Source organism: Scleropages formosus, chromosome 1, assembly GCF_900964775.1.
Source record: "Scleropages formosus chromosome 1, fSclFor1.1, whole genome shotgun sequence".
Classification (NCBI taxonomy): Eukaryota; Metazoa; Chordata; class Actinopteri; order Osteoglossiformes; family Osteoglossidae; genus Scleropages; species Scleropages formosus.
The window spans coordinates 34,434,406-34,442,122 of record NC_041806.1 but is presented as its reverse complement, the minus strand read 5'-3'; positions in this window follow the sequence as shown (position 1 = coordinate 34,442,122).

Here is a 7,717-nt window from a genome sequence, read left to right as displayed (position 1 = left end):
TAAATTGGTCATAGATCTAAACATTTCAGACTGTTTTGGCTGTTTATTATTCTTCACAGCTGTAAATTACACTAGCCTTTCATTTCACCCCACAAGGTATTTGACTGTAGTACAGTCAAGACTTCATAAAATGGTGAGCCATGTACTGAGTGTACCTTTGGAATGCCCAGTAAAACACATTTTAAACAGTTTATTTGCCCTTTAAATTTAAATTTAAATTGCTTTAAATTGCTTAGTAGGTACTGGAATAAAAACGGTTGTGGGCCTTCCAAATGCTGTAGACATCAGAGCGGTCATTATTCGCAGGCTGAGGCCACCCGCAAGGCTGCCAGAGTAAGGAGACTTTGTGGTCAGCAGAGATTTAGAAATTAGCAAAAGCATCTCTTCATAATGTCATCAGCACTTCCTTTTACAAGGTTCGATAATGCCGAGGTTTTCCACAATTTTCATCTGCTGTGTTACAACAGAAAAGGCCACTTATGGGAAAAACAGCCATTAGCTGGAAAAAGAGCTGTAGAGCAGGAGGTAATCACTGGGGAGTTTATTATTGCACTGTGATTCGCACATCCCTCATTATCGAGTAAGTCAGTTACCACTGCGATTTCAGTAATATTACAGTATATGAGGAAAATTGTTACACAGTGATAACTAGAGCATCATAGCTAAAACATTACTTAGTAGCAAAACTGAAACGCTTTTAACTAGGCGACCTCTTGGGTTGCACTTAACCAGCATTTTGCTGTTAAAAACAAGCCTGTGCAAACCTTTACTTTGTTCTGATGTAGTTTACAAGTTTTGTCTAGTTCTTTGAGAACAACACCTTCAAGACAGCTGTATGTGTCTTCTAGAGAGTTCTGCATAACCCACACAGCTCAGCAACCACAACTGAAAAGAAAAAGTAATACTGCTCCTTAGGTACTGCTTGTTAGTTATAACCTTGTTTTTTAAACATTTTTCTGTTTTCCAGACTGTCGTTTTAATGTTTTCTTAATGGGATTTCCAGGAAATAAAAGTGCGTTTAATGCTTAGGTTCATTAAATTTCAGTTTGAGCTCATTTGATTTTCCTGCAAAACATAGAAATAATAATGTTTCAGATGTTTTAACTACAATTTAACATCATCTGCTCCAGACAAAGAATGTTACTTTCATTGCTCTATCTGTCATGACCCATAGGGATAATACCCCTACTGGCCAGAGGAGGCGCCACTCAGTGCCACCAGCCCAGACCCATGCACCTGTCCACAATCTGGTGGTTAGTGAAGTATAAAAGGAGCAAGCAGCCATGGATATATTATGGATTCTTAATCAGTGTTTTATTCTAATTTCTTGGTGAACTTTAGTTACCTGTTTCCAAAGTCTTGTCCCATAGGTGTTTATGTTCCAGCCCATGTCCTGTGTATTTATTGTCCTGTGTATTTGCTGTTCTGTTCTGTATATTTTATTGTCATGTACTCATCTCACACTGTTGTGTATTTGCACTTTATGTAGTCTTGTATATTGTTCTGTGTTCCACCATAGTCCTGGAGAAACAACATCTAATTCCACTGCATACAAGTTATATAGAGGAATGAGAATAAAAACCAACTTGAACTTAAACTTGAGTGCCTGTCCTGTCTACTCCTACTTTTTGTCCTCCTGTCCAGGTCCAGTGTTCCAGTCCTATATTTCATCACACCTCCATGTTCGAGTCCTACTCACAGATTCGTGTTTCACTTTTTCAGCTTTGTGAGAATACAGTCTCCTTATCCTGCATTCATTATTTCACCTCTACACTGTACACTTCTAAATACACTCTGCACGTGGGGTCGTTAAACATTTCGTCTGTGTTCAGACATAACAGCAATATGCATCCATGTTGGACTCTCATCCAGACACTACACTGTCCAATTGGCAAATAGCATTTTGACCAGACCATCCTCATAGTTTGGCTGTTGAAAGCAATTTTTTTTTGGTTTTATGCAAGGCACAGGGTCACAACGGCAAACAGATGGGCTCGGGCTCGAAAGGTTACAATATATCATAGTTATTATCATGTGGCACTTTCTAATAACTTTCAGGAGGGTGTCCAGATATTCCAGAATTCAATACAATTGTTGTGCAAATCATATGTGTTTTTCCAAGTGTGAGAAATTTAAAGACTTCAGTCATCCACATATTTACAGAGGGAACCAGTGTTGTAGACTTCACATAAAAAAAGAATGCACACTGGAATGAGGCAGATTTCATGAATGAACCTAAAATTTTGCTCCTGGATGATGAGGGAACTGCAGGCAGAGAAGACTTTAGCACATATAGATTTAAATTTACATTTATACTTATTTATTTAGCAGGCACTTTTCTCCAAAGTGACTTCCAATGAACTCTGTGTAGTGTTATCAGCCCACACACCTTATTCACCAAGGTGACTTAAATTGCTAGATACACTACTTACAATGGGTCACTCATCCATACATCACAGATGATTACTGATTGTCACTAAAAGACACGACAAGGTCCTGTTCCCAAGTCTCCCTCAATGCGTCAAAAGTACCAGTGCCTCATAAAATGGTGTGCAATGCAGTTTGGTATGATGACCTGTTTCTCAACTTTTATTAATTCTGTATATAATCTCCTTTTCTAGAGCAGCAGTAAAGTGAAAGAGTTGTTCACGGACTGATATTGGTCCTCCAGTCCAATGGAATCATCCAAGAAATGAAGGAGTCCACCAAAGCCGCGTTGGGGGAGAACCAGCCTGCGACCCCCCCCCCCCCCGGGTGTGACAGCTCTACCTCCTCTGAGTGCACCAGCACCCGACCTGTGCCTGGTTACCCCAGAAAGGTACGATGGTTGCCAAAGCATTATCAGGGGTTCCTCATGCAATGTGAGCTAATGTTTTCTAGCTCCCCAGATAGACCAGTCCGATAAAACCAAAATCACCTACCTGGTGGCACTCCTGACTGGACCAGCACGTCAGTGGGCTGGTGCACTCACCCTAAGACCACTTATGCCAACTTTCATAAGAAATTTGAGGCAGTCTTTGATCATCCGTTCTTGGACCACAGTGCTAGCGACCAGTTCCTGCGAATCCGGCAAAGCAACCGCTCTGCGACCGAGTATGCACTGGAGTTCCAGACCTTAGCTGAGCCCAGCGGATGGAACACCACGTCCCTCCTGGCTTGTTTCAGATATGGGCTCCAACCCTGCCTCCAAGCAGAGCTCGCCTATCACTGGGAGGAATGGACCCTGGGTCACTTCGTTGAGAATGCTGTGGCAGTGGACAACCTGGCGCACAAGAGAGCCCCGTGGTGGTGGACGGTGGCTCTGGCAGCTTCTCTCCGTGACGATGAACCCGAGTCTATGCAGATTGGACAGAGCCAGCGAATGACGGTGCCACCTCCAGCACCACTTGTGCCTCTACTGCGGTGCTCCTGGCCATTTTTGTTCTTCCTGCCTGATGCGAACTCCAAGAAGAACCCATCTGGACTCACAGGTCAGTCCCTTTGATAATTCGGGGCAACTGACTGTTCCGGTAATCGTAGCATGGCCAGGGAACCAACTTAAGACCTGCGCGTTTGTTGACTCAGGGGCGGCTGAGTGTTTTATGGATGCAGAGTTTGCTCAGGCTAACGGCATCTTGGGCAAAGACTGTGACGAGACATTGTGGGTGGGCAGTCTGGATGGGCATCCTCTAGGCTCAGGGATAGTAGACTCCCGCACAAGGGTCCTCCGCATGTTAATTAGAGCATGCCATTGGGAGGGTTTGGTGTTCTTCCTCATCCACACCCCAGATACCCCCATGATACTGGGTTTCCCCTGGTTAGTGCGACATCACTCGGTATTCCGGTGGAGCACAGGAGAACTAGTGTCATGGGGAGCACAATGCGCACGTTCCTGTCTGCACCTCCCTTGTCAGGCCACCTCTGTCAAAGGGGTAGAAGGGGCTCCACAGGCAGAAATCCCCCGCAACTATGGTGACCTCCAAGAGGTCTTCAGTAAGACCCTAGCGGCTGAACTCCCTCCACACTGGCTATGGGACTGCAGGATTGGCCTCCTGCCCAGGACAACACCACCCCGAGGCCACATCTACCCCCTGTCACTGCCTGAACAGAGGGCCATGAAGGATTATATTTCCAAAGCCCTGAGCGCCAAGATCATTTGGCCGTCCACTTCTCCAGCGTGAGCAGGATTCTTCTTCATCAGAAAGAAAGATGGGGGTTTACCCCAGTGCATAGATTACAGCGACCTGAATGCCATCAGTGTCCGGTACCTGCACCCACTACCCTTGATTACCGCGGCCCTTGAGAGGATCCATGGGGTGACCATCTTTACTAAATTGGATCTGAGAGTGCATATAACCTTATCCATATCTGCAAAGAGGATCAGTGGAAGACCATCTTCAGCACCACCATGGGCCACTATGAATACCTGGTCATGCCATTTGGTCTGTCAAATGCTCTCTCAGTGTTTCAGGCATTAGTAAATCATGCACTTGGGGACCTGCTCAAGAAATCTGTGATTGTGTACCTGGATGACATCCTGGTTTTCTTCTGGACTAAGAAGCAGCATATACAACAGGTGAGGGCCGTGTTGTGACGACTGCTGCAGAACCGTCTCTGTGTGAAAGGGGAGAAATGCCTGCTCCACCGGCCGTAAGTGTCCTTCCTGGGCTACACCCTCAGTAAAGAGGGGGTGGCCATGGATCCCAAGAAGGTCCATGCTGTGTTGGAGTGACCCAGACCTACAATCGTAAAGGTGCTCCAACATTTTCTGGGGTTCGGCAATTTTCACTGTAGGTTCACCCAGGACTTCAGTACAATCACTGCCCCCCTCACAGTCCTCACCACGAGCAAAGGACCCCGGCTGCACTGGACCGAACCTGTCGACCGCGCCTTCCGGGAACTACAAGCCGGGTTCACCCCGACCCCTCTTTGCCTTTTGTGGTCGAGGTGGATGCCTCGCATGTGGGGGTGGGGACACTCCTCTTCCAGAGACAAGGGAACCTTCCTAAGCTTTACCCCTGCACATAGTTCACTTGCAAATTGTTGCCAGCAGAGAGGAACTATAACATTGGCAACCGGGAGTTTCTGACCATCAAGCTGGCATTAAAAAAATGGAGGCATTGGCTGAAAGGTGCTACGCACCCTTTCTGGATCTCACTAATTATCAGAACCTCGAGTATCTGGAAAAGACCTGCTGGCCTAACACTCGTCAAGCCCGCTGGGTACTGTGTGTTAGTGATTGCTTTCCTGGTTTCTGATCCTCTTGCTTTGTTTCACTGACCTAGCTTTTGTGTAAACCCTTGGACCACATTCACAAATTGACCGACCTTCGCCTGAACTCAGACCATTCTCCTGCCTGCCCCTTGTTACATAAAGAGACAAACCCGCACTTGAGTCCGTTGCTCATTCCCTGACCTGCAGCATGACAGGCATGATAGTTCCACATATTTTTTTATCAATTGTTCCCTCCATAAAATGGCCACAATATTTTTTAAAATTAAAGTTGAGGAGTGACTCTCTTTGAAAATCTCCACCACATGTTCTTTTTGGAAACACACTAAGAAACTGTGAAACTGTCAAAAAGTGCACTCCCACTAGACAGACCACCAACAGAATGATTACAAAGAATCCGGAGAGGGCTTCAGTCTCCGAAGGAGTATTACTCTTTATTTTCGGGCAGCAAGCTCTAAAGCAGCAACTGTATTCTTAGTATGCCCAATGAAAAACAAATTCCCATCAGTCTTTCTTGATAAACACGATTCCCACATCCCAAAATATTTACTGAAAAGATATTAACAAGCTATTTTTAAGATTACAAAGGTTGGTGAGAAAACTGCTCTCTGACTTTCTTCAAGTTAAAGGATGACTGTTTACCTCTCGCTGAACACAACAAGGTGTCTGTTAACCATGATGATGAGCGAAGGGGGAGTAGAATAGAGAGATGAATCCGCCGTAAACATGTTGCTCAAGACTTTGTGGCTTTAATTCCTGTGTTGAACTTTTGGGAGGAGACATGAAAATGGAAATGAAAGCACGGCACAATTTTCTTTATTGTGCTGTTGGCAGGCACTGATTCCCTCAAGGAAACCACACACAGTGAAACAGAAGTCATGGCAGGAAAGGTGAGGGCTTCCTTCAACAGCCTGTCACCATTCAGTGCAGCGGGTGCCAAAAATTCCCCAAAAAACTGTAGAAAACTACAGCAAAACACACCTAAGCTCCTACCTGCCATGCCATGTTTGGTTTGCCTGCATTTTCCCTGATCAAAAAATCTCCAAGACGTATCAGTAATCCAATGTTGAGCTCGCTAGTTGTTTTTGTGCAATAAAATGTCTGTTTGTCTGAAACTGCTTGTCCCAAGCGGGGTCGCGGCGAACCGAAGCCTAACCCAGCAACACAGGGCGTAAGGGGACACACCCAGGACAGGATGCCAGTCCGTCACAAGGCACCACAAGTGGGACTTGAACCCTGGACCCACCAGAGAGCAGGACCCGGTCAAATGTACCGCGCCACCATTCCCCCCTGCAATAAAATGTAAGAAGAGCAATATAGCAATATATAACCTCCCACGTTTATGTCACGTTACTTCCATGAACTCGTCTCACAACTGTCCATGCTTGCATTTCGTCCTCTCCAAATGAGGGACAGTGTAAATGAACTGTTGATGAGTGCAGGCCTCTCAGAGATTCAATATGCCCACCAAATGGGGTGTGCAAGGGGTAGTCAACCCTTGACTCAGTGAGAAACAATGACACGCATGTGAAATCCATTAACCCAGTTGCAGTAGTAGTTCTCTAGTGCCCTCTTACAGCTTCTAATAAAACACATCTGTGTTTTACATGGAAGAATGGGACATGTTTGGCTTTGAATACTACACACACACACACACATTTTCAGAACCGCTTGTCCTATACGGGGTCACGGGGAACCGGAGCCTACCCGGCAACACAGGGCGTAAGGCTGGAGAGAGGGAGGGGACACACCCAGGACGGGACGCCAGTCCGTCGCAAGGCACCCCAAGCGGGACTTGAACCCCAGACCCACCGGAGAGCAGGACTGCAGTCCAACCCACTGCGCCACCGCGCCCCTCTGCTTTGAATACTATTTGGAGGAAATTAATTAAATTACTAAATGATTTTTTACTTCCGACATTTTAATTAGGTTTACTGTGCAGTTTCCTTCGCAAAAATACATTTGCCTTGAGTCTCCTGATTGTGTAATATTTCTCCATGTTTACATTAAATTACCAAATCTTTGGTTAAAGGATTATATTAATGGAATGAACAATGGGGCTAGAATAAATTACAAGGGTCAACCTGAACAAGGCTATGAACACATGAGGTAGTTTGTAGGAGAAAAAGAGGAGTGAATTTGAGCTACAGCGGAGGAGAGGAGAAGCTAATGGTTGAGCATAAAACAAACACGGATGTGTTTTACTGTACCATCCGGACAATGATTCCAACAACAGAGTAAATACAAGTGCACAGTGCTAACCAGGAATTAAAGTGCACAGCTGAGATGATGGACAGAATAAAAGACAACAGTTATACAAGAAGTGAAATAGTGTTGGGTGAACAGAGCCAACAGAAATGCATGGCAAAGACCAGGTGGTACACAGGACCTAGACAGAGTCACAATGGACTGGAGCTCAAGACTAGACCAGAACCACAAGCATCAACAGAAAAATCACAGGGAAGGCAGTAAAGAGCTGATCAAGAATCCACAAGCTACTGATGTG